This window comes from Vicia villosa, linkage group LG7, assembly GCF_029867415.1.
Source record: "Vicia villosa cultivar HV-30 ecotype Madison, WI linkage group LG7, Vvil1.0, whole genome shotgun sequence".
Taxonomy (NCBI): Eukaryota; Viridiplantae; Streptophyta; class Magnoliopsida; order Fabales; family Fabaceae; genus Vicia; species Vicia villosa.
Window position 1 is genome coordinate 70,788,734 of NC_081186.1, and position 15,185 is coordinate 70,803,918.

Genomic DNA, 15,185 nt, shown 5'->3' on the forward strand with positions numbered 1-15,185 from the left:
AAAAAAATATTTCTTGGTTTGTGTGATTTTTTAAAATTGTCTCTTACAAATAGGAACGGAGGTAGTATTAAATTAATTTAATCAACAGTTGAAAAGGTGGGAATGGAAGAATTATATACTTTGCATTTTTAATGAATGAATGATAAAAACTACGCTTAAGGTCCAATAAGACCAATTTAATACAAATTATCCGACCTTCTACGGACCGACCTATGATAAGGCCTTTAGTCACCAAAAAACATAAAATTTTGTTATTTGAGATTGTCCAAAACTCTAGGCTAATGAACCTTAAGCGAGCTTGTAAATATTTTTATTGAGCCTAGGATTTGCCTCTATGGGAGTTACCCATTTGGTGTCGGTCTCGACCCTTGCTTGGGGGGCGTTAATTCATGGTACTCGACCATTAAATAGGGAGTGTCATTTTAGTACTCGACTCTTTTAAACGAGGAGTGTTAATAGGTGCAGACAGAGACCTGGGGGTGTAACCAGCTTAGTGGCGGACAAATACCTTAAGGCGTATGCCAATGGCTTTTGCCTATGGGCTTTTTCTTTTGCTTTTTAGTATATGGCGACTTAAAAATAACCTGAGGTGCATGTATCCAAGCCCCTTGGGTGCCGAGTTCGTAGGGCTTTTAGTGTCCGATCATGAACCATCCTGTCATTATTTTGGTTGCCTTTAATTTTATTTGAGTCGACTTTGCTATACATTTGATCTGTTGTTATCTTTGTTAAGATTTCAACGCATGATGTGCTCTTTGGACGTGCAAGACATAGTCGTGTTTGTCTGAATTGGAACGTACCCGAGGAAAATTATGCTTTATGTTTCTTGATTGTTCCCGCTCTTTATCAATTTCAATGAGACAACAAGTAGTAAAGATTTTTTTAATGAGCCTCAAGTTGTGGCGGTCGGGTTTGCACAACTTGGATGTGGCTTTAATGAGCCCCAAGTCGTTGACGTTGGATTAGCACAACTCGTATGTGACTATGAAAAGTCTCAAACCATTGATATCGGGTTCATATGCCCTAGTGACTAGAATAGTTATTTCCTGTGATTGGAATTTCCTGTTGTCCAATAGACTTTGGTCAATTATGATCGTTTTTCATCCTTTTGGCTGTGTAATGATCAACTTTGCCTTTTGTGGCTTTTTGTTAGAAAGTATAGGATAAGTATTTCTAGTATCGTCTCCTCAGGGATTGATGCGATATTATCGCCGTTCTACAGCTTAGTGTATTTTGAGTTAAGATTCTGGATGTTTTTAGTGTCATGAAAGATAAATCGCATGAAAAGAAATTAAAGACAATAATTTAGGATTTAAAAACGGTTTGGTAAAACTGTGTCAAGATTAGTTTTCTGCAGAATTCTCAGCAGTCCCCCAAGCCCTGATTTTTCCCGACTTTCCTAACAGTCACAACACACACAAAGCATAAAATACTTACAATGTTGGGGTGCCTCCCAACTAGCGCTTTGTTTAACGTCGGTTAGCTCGACGGTCCGAGGCGGCTTTACGGATCAAAAATCGGAACGGCTTCCGAACTTCGATCGACTTCACCACCAAGATACGGCTTGAGTCTTTGACCATTCACAGTCCAACTTTCATTTGTTGTCGGATTTTCAAGCACAACCGCTCCATAGTCTTTTACTTCCTTGATTCGGAACGGACCCGACCATTTGGATTTCAATTTGCCCGGAAACAACTTCAATCTAGAATTGAACAATGGAACCATTTGGCCTTCCTTGAACTCCTTCTCCACAATCTTTTTATCATGATATCCCTTTACTTTCTCCTTGTAGATCTTGTTGGACTCATAGGCTTGTAATTGCAATTCTTCCATCTCAAGCAATTGCAATCTTCTCATTTCACCACTTGCCTTAGGATCAAAATTAAGCAACTTCAAGGCCCAAAATGCCTTATGCTCCAATTCCACGGGTAAATGACAACTCTTCCCGTAAACCATTTGAAACGGAGTAAAACCAATCGGTGCCTTGTATGCCGTACGGTAAGCCCATAAAGCATCATCCAACTTTTGTGACCAATCCTTTCTTGATGAAGAAACAGTTTTTCCAAAATTCTTTTAATTTCTCGGTTGGAAACTTCGGCTTGACCATTAGCTTGCGGATGATAGGCCGTTGTTACTTTGTGCTTCACACCATATTGTTGTAAAACTTTTTCAAGTTGTGTGTTGCAAAAATGTGAGCCACCATCACTAATGAGAATCCTTGGTGTTCCAAACCTTGTAAAAATGTTTTTCTTCAAGAACTTGATTACGGTTTTTCCATCCGCCTTCGGACATGCTATTGCTTCCACCCACTTTGAAACGTAATCAACCGCAACCAAAATATACTCGCAACCAAAAGATGAAGGAAATGGTCCTACAAAGTCTATTCCCCAACAATCGAACACTTCCACTTCTAACATATTTGTCAATGGCATCTCATTCCTCTTGCTCACTCCACCACTTCTTTGACAATTGTCACAACTTTGTGCATGCAAGTAGGCATCTTTGAATAACGTCGGCCAATAGAACCCGGATTGGAGAACTTTTGCCGCCGTTCTTTGTCCACCATAGTGTCCACCATAAGGTGAGTTATGACAATGCCACAAAATTCTCATTGCTTCTTCCCTTGTCACACATCTCCTTAACACACCATCCACACCAATTTTGAACAAGTATGGATCATCCCACACATAAAATTTGGCATCTTGAAGGAACTTCTTTGTTGCACTTTTACTCCAATCTTCCGGTATCCATCCCGATGCCTTGTGATTAGCCATGTCAGCAAACCACGGTCTTTCTTCCACCATGAACAACTTTTCATCAGGGAATGATTCCAAAACCTCTTCTTCTTTGTTTGTTACCTCCTTATTCACTAACCTTGACAAATGATCCGCTACCAAGTTTTCCGCTCCTTTCTTGTCTCTAATCTCTAAGTGGAATTCTTGTAGCAACAATATCCACCTGATGAGCCTTTGCTTTGAATCCGGCTTGGTAAGCAAATACTTTATCGCTGCATGGTCAGTGTAAACAACAACTTTCGAACCAATTAAGTAGGACCTAAATTTTTCTAATGCATATACAATAGCTAGTAGTTCTTTTTCAGTTGTTGCATAATTAACTTGTGCCTCATTAAGAACCTTACTAGCATAATGTATAGCATGAAAAAATTTTCCTTTTCTTTGACCCAACACCGCTCCTACCGCATAATCACTAGCATCACACATTAGTTCAAAATCAAGTTTCCAATCGGGCGCTATGATTATGGGTGCGGTAGTCAATCTTTGTTTCAATTCATTAAAAGCTAAAAGACATGCATTATCAAAATTAAAAGGCTTATCTTTGTTGAGCAAGTTGCTCAAAGGCTTTGCAATCTTTGAGAAGTCCTTGATAAATCTTCTATAGAATCCCGCATGGCCTAAGAAGCTTCGAATTCCTTTGACATTTGTTGGTGGTGGCAACTTTTCAATAACCTCCACTTTTGCTCGGTCGACTTCAATTCCTTTGGAAGAGACTTTGTGACCAAGAGCTATGCCTTCGGTAACCATGAAATTGCATTTTTCCCAATTGAGGACCAAGTTGGTTTCAACACATCTTTTCAACACGGCATCCAAATTCTTCAAACAAAGATCAAATGAAGCTCCAAAAACGGAGAAGTCATCCATGAAAACTTCCATTGTCTTTTCTATGAAGTCCGAGAAGATAGCTTGCATACATCTTTGGAAAGTGGCCGGTGCATTACACAATCCAAACGGCATTCGCCTATAAGCAAAAATTCCAAAAGGACAAGTGAACGCCGTTTTCTCTTGATCTTCCGGATTGACCGAAATTTGGTTGTACCCGGAGTAGCCATCCAAGAAACAATAGAACTCTTGACCCGATAACCTTTCCAACATTTGGTCCATAAAAGGTAAAGGGAAGTGATCTTTCCTAGTAGCTTGGTTAAGCTTTCGGTAATCAATGCACATCCTCCATCCCGTCACGGTCCTTGTCGGAATCAACTCATTCTTGTCATTTGTAATCACGGTCATTCCTCCTTTCTTTGGTACCACTTGGACTGGACTCACCCATGCACTATCGGAAATAGGATAAATCATTCCGGCTTTCAATAGTTTCACCACTTCCTTTCTTACAACTTCTTTCATTGTAGGATTCAACCGGCGTTGAGGTTGAGCTACCGGTTTAAAATCCTCCTCCATCATAATTTTATGCATACAATAGGCCGGACTAATCCCTTTTAGATCGGAAAGAACCCATCCTATCGCCTCCTTGTTAGCTTTTAACACATGAATTAATTTCTCTTCCTCCTTGTTAGACAATGAACCACTAATGATCACCGGTTTCTTACTACCTTCTTCAAGAAAAACATATTTCAAATGGGGTGGTAACATCTTCAATTCTAACTTAGTTTCCTCCACCTTTGGCTCATCTTTCAACTCCTCCATCTTTGCTTCAAAAGGACTTATCTCTTCAAAAACATCAAGATCTCGCAAACACTCTTCAATCTCTTTTTCTTCTTCTTCATTGAGAACATCAAGAGCTTTGGTTAATGTTTACTCAAGAGGATTGAACACATGAGCTCGACTTTCAACTTGCATGATAACTTCCTCCATAGCATCAATTCTAAAACAATCACTTGTATCATTTGGATGTTTCATTGCTTCCGAGAGATCAAAACACACTTCCTCATCTTGGAACCTCAATTTCATCAAACCATCATCAATGTCTATCATCATCCTTGCCGTCTTCATAAAAGGTCTTCCTAGAATCAATGGGGTATCAACATCTTCCTCCATATCAATGACAACAAAATCAACTGGAAAAAAGAACTTGTCAACTTTCACAAGCAAATCTTCCGCTATCCCAAAAGGCATAGTTGTAGACTTATCGGCTAATTGAAGTGTCATTCTTGTATTTTTCATATCAACAATGCCTAACCTCTTGACCATGGATAAGGGAATCAAATTGATACTTGAACCCGTGTCGACCAAACCTCTTCCAATATGAATGTCACCAATAGTAACCGGAAAAGTAACTCTTCCCGGATCTCTTTCCTTTCTTGGTAAAGTACTTTGAATGATGGCACTACATTTAGCATCTAGGACAACCGTTTCGGGCTCAGTGTAACTTCTTTTCTTTGTGAGGATGTCCTTCATAAACTTGGCATATTTTGGCATTTGCTCTAAAGCTTCACCAAAAGGAATATTAATTTGCAATTGCCTAAATATGTCCAGAAAACGTGCATATTGCTTCTCATTATCTTTCTTTGAAGGAGCATGAGGGTAAGGTAGATTACGAACGGGAGGACTCATAACTTTCTTTTTTCCCACTTGAATCTTTCTCTTTTTCTCTCTATTTTTTTCTTTTTCTTCCTCACTTTTTTCTTCACTCTTATTTTCAACTAACACTCCCTCATCTTTCTTTGGTTCTACTTCACTTTCTACCTCTTTCTCCTTTTCTACACTAACTTCCTCCTCCTCAACCTCCTTCTCCACTTCACTTTCAAGCACTCTCCCACTCCTAGTTACAACCGCTTTGCAATGCTCCTTAGGATTGGTTTGAGTGTTTGCCGTGAATGATGGTCCGGTTTGCTTTTCGGCTAGTTGTTTCGCAAGTTGGCCGACTTGAGTCTCTAAATTCTTTATTGCCGCTTCATTACTCTTTTGATTCGCCATTGATGCTTGCATGAATTGATTTAGAGTCTCCTCCAACTTTGAAGGCTTGTCTTGAGAAGGTGGTTGTTGTTGTTGATAAGGACTTTGTCTTTGTTGATAATTGTCTTGTCTCCACCCTTGGCCATATTGTGGTGCATTAGGCCTTTGTTGGTATCCACCTTGATTTTGGTAAGGAGCTTGTCTTTGTTGATAGCCTCCTTGATTTTGATTCGCCATGTAATTCACTTCATTCACCGGTGGACAATATCCGGTAGGGTGGTCTCCACTACAAAGCTCACATGAAGCAACTTGTTTATTCTTGTTAGGATCTTGTAGCTCTTTGAGTTGTTGAGGTAACCTTGCCATTTGTTTTGTAAGCTCCTCCACTTGTTGAGAAAGAAGCTTATTCTGAGCAAGAATAGCATCATTGGTTCCTAATTCAATAAGCCCCGGTTTCTTTTGAACAACTCCTCGGTTATGTTGCACCTGATGATCATTTCTGGCCATTTTCTCAATTATCTCGATTGCCTCCTCTGCTGTCTTAGCCATCAAGGAACCTCCAGCTGTAGCATCTAACAGAAGCTTAGGTTGCGGTTGTAAGCCATTACGAAAAATGTGAATCTGAGTAAGTTCATCAAATCCATGACTAGGACACTTTCTTAACACTGACTTATACCTTTCCCATGCCTCATTGAGAGTTTCATTCACACCTTGAGAAAACACTGAAATTGCTGTTTTTGCTTCAAGTAACCGTGACTGAGGGAAGAACCTATCAAGAAACTTTTCTTCTAACTCATTCCAATTTGTCATGGTTTGAGTAGGTTGTTCTAGATACCAATCCTTTGCTTTGCCAATCAAGGAGTGAGGGAATAATCTCTTAAACACCTGCTCTTCCTCTCTTTCAGGGGCTCCGACTGCTCCAGCAATTTCATAAAACTTTTTCAAGTGTGTATATGGGTCCTCATGATCAAGTCCTGCAAAGGGACTAGCATAAAGTAGCTGAAGAATGTCAGTCTTCATTTAAGAATTTCTTGCATTGTTGTCATTTCGTGCAAACTGGGCTGCTCTTCTTGGACTGTTAGCACATGGTGCTCTTGGCGGTGGTGGTGGTGGATCTTGTTCTCCATGCCCTGCCATCTCTTCTTCTATAACTTGTGGTGCTGATGAAGTAGTAGCTTCTTGGGCTAATCTTCATTCTTTGGCTAGTTTCCTTCTTCTTCTAGTTTTACTGTTCAATCTCCTTGCGGTTCTTTCAATTTCTGGATCAAAAAGAAGCTGATCTGCTGGTACACTCCCACGCATAAACCAGAGCTGAAACACTAACCAAAAAGTGAGCAAAGACTAGGCAATAATAATAATATTTATACTCAAAACACACAAAAACTATTGCTATGCTTATAATATCTTAACGCCAATCCCCGGCAACGGCGCCATTTTGTTAGAAAGTATAGGATAAGTATTTCTAGTATCGTCTCCTCAGGGATTGATGCGATATTATCGCCGTTCTACAGCTTAGTGTATTTTGAGTTAAGATTCTGGATGTTTTTAGTGTCATGAAAGATAAATCGCATGAAAAGAAATTAAAGACAATAATTTAGGATTTAAAAACGGTTTGGTAAAACTGTGTCAAGATTAGTTTTCGTTAGCTTGCTTTTGTATATACTCTGCTGATCATGTATATGAACATATCAATGATTAATATAATCACGTATCCTCTCGATACTGTTTATCTCTAAAGCAGTATCGTGATTGTTTTTATATTAACCGTCAGATGATCTCTCATGCCGACAGTTGACATAATAACCTTTGAAGTTTGATACAAGTGATTATCAACTCACAAATCTATCTCTAGAGTTTGATTATTGATAGATGATTACCCTTTTGGTCAAGATTTGAAACATATCTCTCAATAGTGTATCAAAATAACATATAAACATGAATACAAAGATATTCACCATATATTAATCACCAATAAGGTTCATATACAAAAGATCAAGCTAAATACATACTCTACAAGCTATTTTTAGTATCGTCTCCTCAGGGATTGATGCGATATTATCGCCGTTCTACAGCTTAGTGTATTTTGAGTTAAGGTTTTGGATGTTTTTAGTGTCATGAAAGATAAATAGCATGAAAAGAAAGTAAAGACAATAGCTTAGGATTTAAAGACGGTTTAGTAAAACTGTGTCAAGATTAGTTTTCGTTAGCTTGCTTTTGTATATACTCTGCTGATCATGTATATGAACATATCAATGATTAATATAATCACGTATCCTCTCGATACTGTTTATCTCTAAAGCAGTATCGTGATTGTTTTTATATTAACCGTCAGATGATCTCTCATGCCGACAGTTGACATAATAACCTTTGAAGTTTGATACAAGTGATTATCAACTCACAAATCTATCTCTAGAGTTTGATTATTGATAGATGAATACCCTTTTGGTCAAGATTTGAAACATATCTCTCAATAGTGTATCAAAACAATATAGAAACATGAATACAAAGATATTCACCATATATTAATCACCAATAAGGTTCATATACAAAAGATCAAGCTAAATACATACTCTACAAGCTAACTACCTCTAATCTTGACACATGAGGAGTTTAGCTATCCCTAGCTTCAACAACAAACATCAACACAAGATCTCCTAGCATAGAAATTCAAAGATGATGAAGAAAAATGCTTGAGAAATCTTGAATATTTATGAGTTTTTCTTTCCTCTTCTCTTGCCCTAGAGTGTATGGTTGGTAAGAATCAAAAAGAACAAGATAAGGATGTCCCAAAATATCTCTAAGTGCCTAAAAGTAGCCACTTGAAAAAGTACCGCCGCTTAGCGCCCAGATTGCCGCTAAGCGGAGCACCAAAAATATTTGCTTCCACGCTGGAGGCCGCTAAGCGGGCTGAGGCCGCTAAGCGGGACTTGCTGATCACAAATTTTCCTTTCGCCCCTGGAAAGCGCGCTTAGTGGCTGCTAAGCGGCCCTTGCTGAACAAGACTTCTTCATTGAGCCTCCAAACTTGCTCCAAAATGCATCCTTACCTCCTATTACTTCCCAAAATGCATAGAACCTACAAAAAAACATAAGAAAAGCTTATAAATACTATATTTACTACTAAATTCGATTTTATTTATTTACACGATTACGAACCGAAATTAAATAGAAAAGTAATGAGAAAAGTTATCAAAATACCACAAAAGTTTATCAACAAATATCCACATTTTGGACTCTAACACTTTTTATTCACATATTATCCGAGTAGTCATTAGCCGAGTCTCAAATCGGTTTGAAACTGGATTTTCGTGCACTTAGGCTTTTAATATTTTTGCTTTTTACCTATGTTTGTGCCATTTCCCTAAAAAATTTATATAAGGGGAGGCTAGGGGACTTCCGCTCCTAAGATCCTTCTCTCCTTTTAACAATGGACAAAACTAAAGGTGAGAAATCCTTTGAAGCCTCGAAGCCGTGTAGTTTGAGGAGAAAAAAAGGAAGTGTTGTTCCAGACTGCCAATGAGTCTAAACATTCTTCTAAGGATGCTTCTCGCTCTAGGAAGGGATAAGCTATGGAGACTAAATCGCAGTCCCTTAAGGCCAAAGATGTTGTTATGGAGCATGATTCTAACTTCGAGTTTTGACGAAGACTGGCTTTGATACCTCAACTCGGTAGATCTTAAGCGCCACAAAAAAGAAGAGTAATGCTTATTCTTGAATTATCATCAACCATCAATAAATAACTTTTCATTCCTTTTGTTGTTTTGTTATGACGTTTCATGTAACTCCCCGATTTTGAAACCAGGTGTGAGCTTGTGATGATGTAAGCCTCAAACGTTTTTTATTTGTTGCAATAGTTAATATTAAATGCTTTTATGCTCCGAGTTATACCCAAGTGCGCAGCCTACTCGACTGCTTGGCCGGGTAGCTTTACTCGATATCTATTCGGATATCCATTTATCTTGCACATATCTCATGTGCTTAGTACATTTGATTTCTGGATGATCTTTATTTTATATACCCGACTTCTCAAGCGTGGTATCTATAACGTTGTCTCCTGGACAAGAGGTTTTGGTTTTGTTTGTCCGTGTTCTTGAGAGTACTCGGAATTTTTGTTTTACTTCAGAGACTTCAAGTGCACTTGGACTTGGTTTAGGACAAAGGTTTAGGTTTACGTAGCCCGGCCATATCCGATTATGCCAAAGGCTTAAGAGTGCGCTTAGACTTTTTTTTTTACAACTACTTGTCTGCCGGACGAGAGGCTTTTTCTTTTTCATCCGAGTTCATGAAAATGCTCGGAACTCTTGCTTTATTTCAGACATTTCCAATGTGCTTGGATTTGTTTTAGACCAGAGGTTTAAGTTTACGTAGTCCCCCTGAATCTGATCATGCCAGAGGCTTAAGAGTGCGCTTGGACTTTTGACTTTGGTCGCAGAGCCCCTTGTAAGGTCGTTTAACCCCTTTCAAGGATTCATCGAAGATGGTTTGAGAGCCTTGGCGGGGTTGACTGAGTTGCAGACAGAGGTCCGAAGACTTAACCGGCTTGAGATACAGAGTCCCTTGCAAGGATTCACCAAGATAGGTTTGAGAGTCTTGGCGAGGTTGACCGAGTTGCGGACAGAGGTCCGAAGACTTAACTGGCTTGAGGTACGGAGCCCCTTGCAAGGATTCACCGAGAACGGTTTGAGAGCCTTGGCGAGGTTGACCGAGTTGCGGACAAAGGTCCAGAGACTTAACTGTCTTGTGCGGACAAAGGCCCGGAGGCGTAACTGTCTTGAAGGTACATAGCCCCTTGCAAGGATTCGCCGGGAACGATTTGAGATACTTGGCGAGGTTGACCGAGTTATGGACAGAGGTCCGGAGATTTAACCGTCTTGAGGTACAAAGCCCCTTGCAAGGATTCACCGAGAATGGTTTGAGAGCCTTGGCGAGGTTGACCGAGTTGCCGACACAGGTTCGAAGACTTAACCGTCTTGTGCAGATAGAGGCCCGGAGGCTTAACCGACTTATGCGGACATTGTCGTCTTCCTACTATTCATAGTGGTGTTACATAGTAAGTTTTTAGGGCGAGTGTTTATACTTGCACTACCCGGCCACAATCGATTACAGATTTTTTTACATTTTGTTTGAATCTCACCTTGTTTTTTAAGACTAATAAGAGTAGGGTGCCTCATGCCCACGCAGGGGAGAAGGACGACGCCTTTTACTTCCTTTAGTATATCTAAGTAAGATACTTTACAAAACGGCAGAGACATTAGCTCGCCTTATACAACAATGCTAAGGTTAGTTTAAAGCATAAATTTTGCATCTTGTCCAACTTTGCGTCAGATTCTTTCTCTGATGAGGTGAGTCGATTTGTCAACTTGTCTTTTTTTTTTCAACTTCTGAGTTGTGAAATTTTGACTTTTGTTAAGCATATTTGTGTGTCGACTTCTGAGAGTTCTACATCTTTTGGGCTTTCTATCTAACTGGGGTACCTATACAAACCCCCAAGCATGAGGCTTGAGGAACATGATGAAACGTTTTGATCAAGAGCTATCCCGGTTAGATATTCTAACTTCTTTTGACCATAGCGTTCTATTGCTCTTTTATTGAGAGTCTAAACTGTTTGATAAGATATAAGTCCTTCCAACTATATTCCTGCATAATTTTATGAGTTTAAGAAATATATGAGGTGCCTCTAACCCGCGCAGGGGAAAGGAGTGACACCCGTGTCTTAATAGAAATTCTAAAGAATATAAAATAGATTGAAAGTGTCTTGTATCTTCCTGATGACTTATCCCATTTATTATACCAATGTTTTCAGGATATATTAGGTCCTTTAGTGAATCATCAAAGTTCCTTGACTTTTAATGCAAACGTTGTAGTTTGATTTTCTAAGTACTTGGATACAATCGTCCTGGAACATCTCCCGTGAGTATAAGGCATGATGGTTTATCTTTTCTAAGAAAGTTGCCATTTAGATGACACTATTAGTTATATACCTATTTTATGAATGTAAAACAGACTAATAGGCAAATATGTCACGCTTACCTCATGTGTATCTGACTCTTAAAGTGTACAATTTGCGCTTGGTACGCATAGCACAACTTTTACCGCGTGTGATTTATCAGGGCATGACGCGTTGTAAAATGGAGCTCTCAACCTTAGCTCCTTGATAGTCGGTCCTTTAATATCAACCGAGTTGCCATAAGGCCAAAACAAGACAGCAATCAATTGCATTTTTAGAGAAGCCAAATAACTTTGATAAAAACGTATACTGTCAATGAATAATTAATCAAAATATAAGTAGCAGTTTGCTCCTCTATCAGTGTCACTGCCGACGGCGTGATCCGAGAAAAAAGGCTTCTCATTGCTATAACCAGTGAGCTATTTTAGTGATCCGAGATGCAATTTTCCTTAATATATTGCAGTTTCATAGTAATCACGAAGCTGTCAAAGATGGAAGCACCGATTCGGGCTTTGCACGGTTTTGCTTGCAATTGGCGAGCCTGTGACTGAAATACGAACAAGATGTAAATGCGCATTAACGTATAAAATATGAAGCAGGCAGATACGCATTAACATAAAATTTATACTGCAACAATCATAAGATTTAACAAAATAAAACTCAATCCCGTGTGTGCTAAAATCTGCAGTAATTTTAATTTGGATTATGGGGGAATCACATAGGTTTCTTGGCTGATAGAGTGCATGCTATGCCACTGGGCTAGATCCAATGCTTGGACAAGATTGTAGACTTATTGGCGACCCCATACTTTACCAAGATATAAGGCTCGGAGATCGCTGTCAATTTGACCGGAGCATGAAGCACGCAGATCCCGTCGGATTGAAAACACTCACCACGATTGTAGTTGTAGGAGGTTATGCGTATGTAATCTCGTCAATCTTGACTTCAAGCACCGTTCGCAATGTGATTCTGAGACCTTCTTTCTCCTCCTTTTACATCATCTGAAAATCGCATGAGGTTCGTCAATCTGGATAATTATCCCGGTCACCGCTTTCTGTAAAACATCTTTCCGCATCGGGAACTCTGTTGTGGACATTCTGGGCTTATCATTTTGGATTTGAGATTTGTGCACTCTTGCTTGAACGAATCTTTGACAACTTTGGCTACTAACGTGATCAAAGATTATGACTACAATTACCGACCAGAGAGAGAGTGTCGCTTCTTCCAGTCCCAATGGAATTGGAAAAATCATCATGTAGGATTGTGTGGCCCGGGAAAGTTTTATCGGGCGCCATGGTGGACGCCAATGTTCTGGTGTGAAGAACCAGATTCCATGGAGCTTGCCCTCAAGTTGAGGGAAGCTTAGGGAAAGGATGATTTGGTGACTAACTTTGGGGATTTAGAAGCAGTGGGCTAGGCACTTTGTTACAAGAGAGTGTCTTGCTTATCCCTCTTGCGGTAGCCCCTTTGTAAGTCCTCTCCCGTGATGGATCCGGTTGTTAATCTCTGAGATCTTGAGACCTATTTGTAGTGTAGGACTTTACCTCATATTGAATAGTCGTGATTAATAGCCATGTAATCGTCCATTAATCACTTGTAACGTCTATAACTGCAACTTAATTTGTAACGCTTGTAACCGCCTCATCAATGGTTTATAACCACCGCCTAATGAGTTCTGCAACTATGACAGGTCGATTAACACTACTCGGTCCGGAGATCTATGGGATGTATAACCGGCTTCCGATTAAGTATTTGTCTTTTGCCTACATGCAGTTCTCGACTGAATTACATGTTTGTCGGGCAAAGCATAGTGGTCGACTATATACATATTCACGCTACAGGTCGCGTCCTCATAAATATCTCAAGTATGGAACACTATCTATGTGCTTCCTTTCATGATGAACCAAATAAACCGTCATCGAGTACTTTTTCTCCATTGTCTAATTACCTTTCTTATTCTTAATTGTCTCCATCTCATTGTCATTATAGTCTGTCAATAGCCACTCAAACTAAACCCAAGTCATGCAATGAGGCTGCCAAATTTGAAACCAAGCCATGAAAGTGAGCTTTATGCAATTAATAATAGATTGGAACTCGAAAATTGTTCACCTTACCCCTAAAATGGCTGCATATGGGTCTATAAAATCAAACACAATTCTAATAAGAGCATTGAAAGATTCAAGGCAAGACTTGTTGCATAGAAAGTTTGGATTATTTTGATACATATCCACCTAATGCAAAAAGGGACAACTTTTCTAACCATCACAAAAATATAGATAGTGTAATTTCAATTAATCACATATCATCATTTAACTTTTACATATTTAATTATTTATTAAATAGTACATTTGTTTGTTATTTTCAAGACGCTTTACACTAAAGGCAACATTATACAACAAGATAATGTTATACAACTTTTTGAGTTTGGTAAAGAAAAATTCACCATGCAAAAATTATGAGTGATTCCCCAAAGCTCTTACATCAATAAACAATTGTCATTTACATCACCTAAATATAAACAATGCATTACATGAAAATGTCTATATGATCAACTTGGTGTTACTTCATCCAAATCAAATCAAATATACACGTTGATCAAATCAACCTTATTCATCATGGTTCATGACTACAAACAAGTTTTGTTGTTCATTCCTTGGTTATAAACGCGAATGAATGGAATTAACAATCCTCCTAGTTTATGTTGATGGTATAATCATAGCAAAAATAATCTATACGAATTTAAGCAATCAAAGGAGCTCTACATCAAGCCTTCAAAATTATAAATCGACCATACTGTCGCTTGAAATGTTGAGATACCTTAAGCTTTATCACAACAAAGCTTACTCTTCCATAAAAATTCCTCGTTTAATCTCCAAGCTTCTCTTATATAAATTGGGAGGTTGTAGAGATACAAAAAGATCAATTTCAGGATCTTAATTCTTCATTTCAAGATCACTCATCTCATGGATAACAAAGAAGCAAATTAATCACTTGCATCGGATGAACCTTGGACTAAATAAACCAATTAAACTTACAGTTTTACATATAAAGCAAATTTGCCACACCCAACATTTAAGTCCATTCTAATACAAAGCATTAATCATCCCCCATAATGTTCCTTGGAGGGTTTTGATATTCCTCAATTCATCTCCTGAACTTCTCTATTGCAAATCGGGCAAATTAAAATATATTTTGTTTTTAATATTCTCATTATCCCCTTTAACCTGCGAATTACATTTATTAAAGTAATACACTTCTGATTATATCTTTTCATGTGGGTTAAATAGAGTGTGTGGCATAGTTACTAGTAAACACCTTGGTGTAAAGTTAAAATAAAGGCATTTATCAGCGAAACTTCCAGCACTGTTTTAGGCCTCCCATGAATCAATGTAAGAACTTATGAAAATTAATCCATCTTAACTGGGATTATGAAGGCCAGTATTACAAGAAAAATTACAAAGAAATCAAATAAAAAAGACGTTTCATTTAAATGAGAAGAAATTCGTTTATATTAGGTGAACCATCATCAGTAAGGATATTTCATCTCATCCACAACATAAGTTGTGTAGGAAGGTGTCCTAAGATTTATTC

At 38.6% G+C, this 15,185-nt stretch overlaps 1 non-coding gene across 1 annotated transcript; it reads right to left on the reverse strand.

The window, feature by feature from the left end:
- Window positions 1-14,880: 14,880 nt before the first annotated feature.
- Window positions 14,881-15,021, reverse strand: LOC131621198 (small nucleolar RNA snoR83). The gene has a single exon (XR_009289524.1). It is a non-coding gene; the product is annotated as a small nucleolar RNA snoR83 (small nucleolar RNA).
- Between the last annotated feature and the right edge of the window lie 164 nt (window positions 15,022-15,185).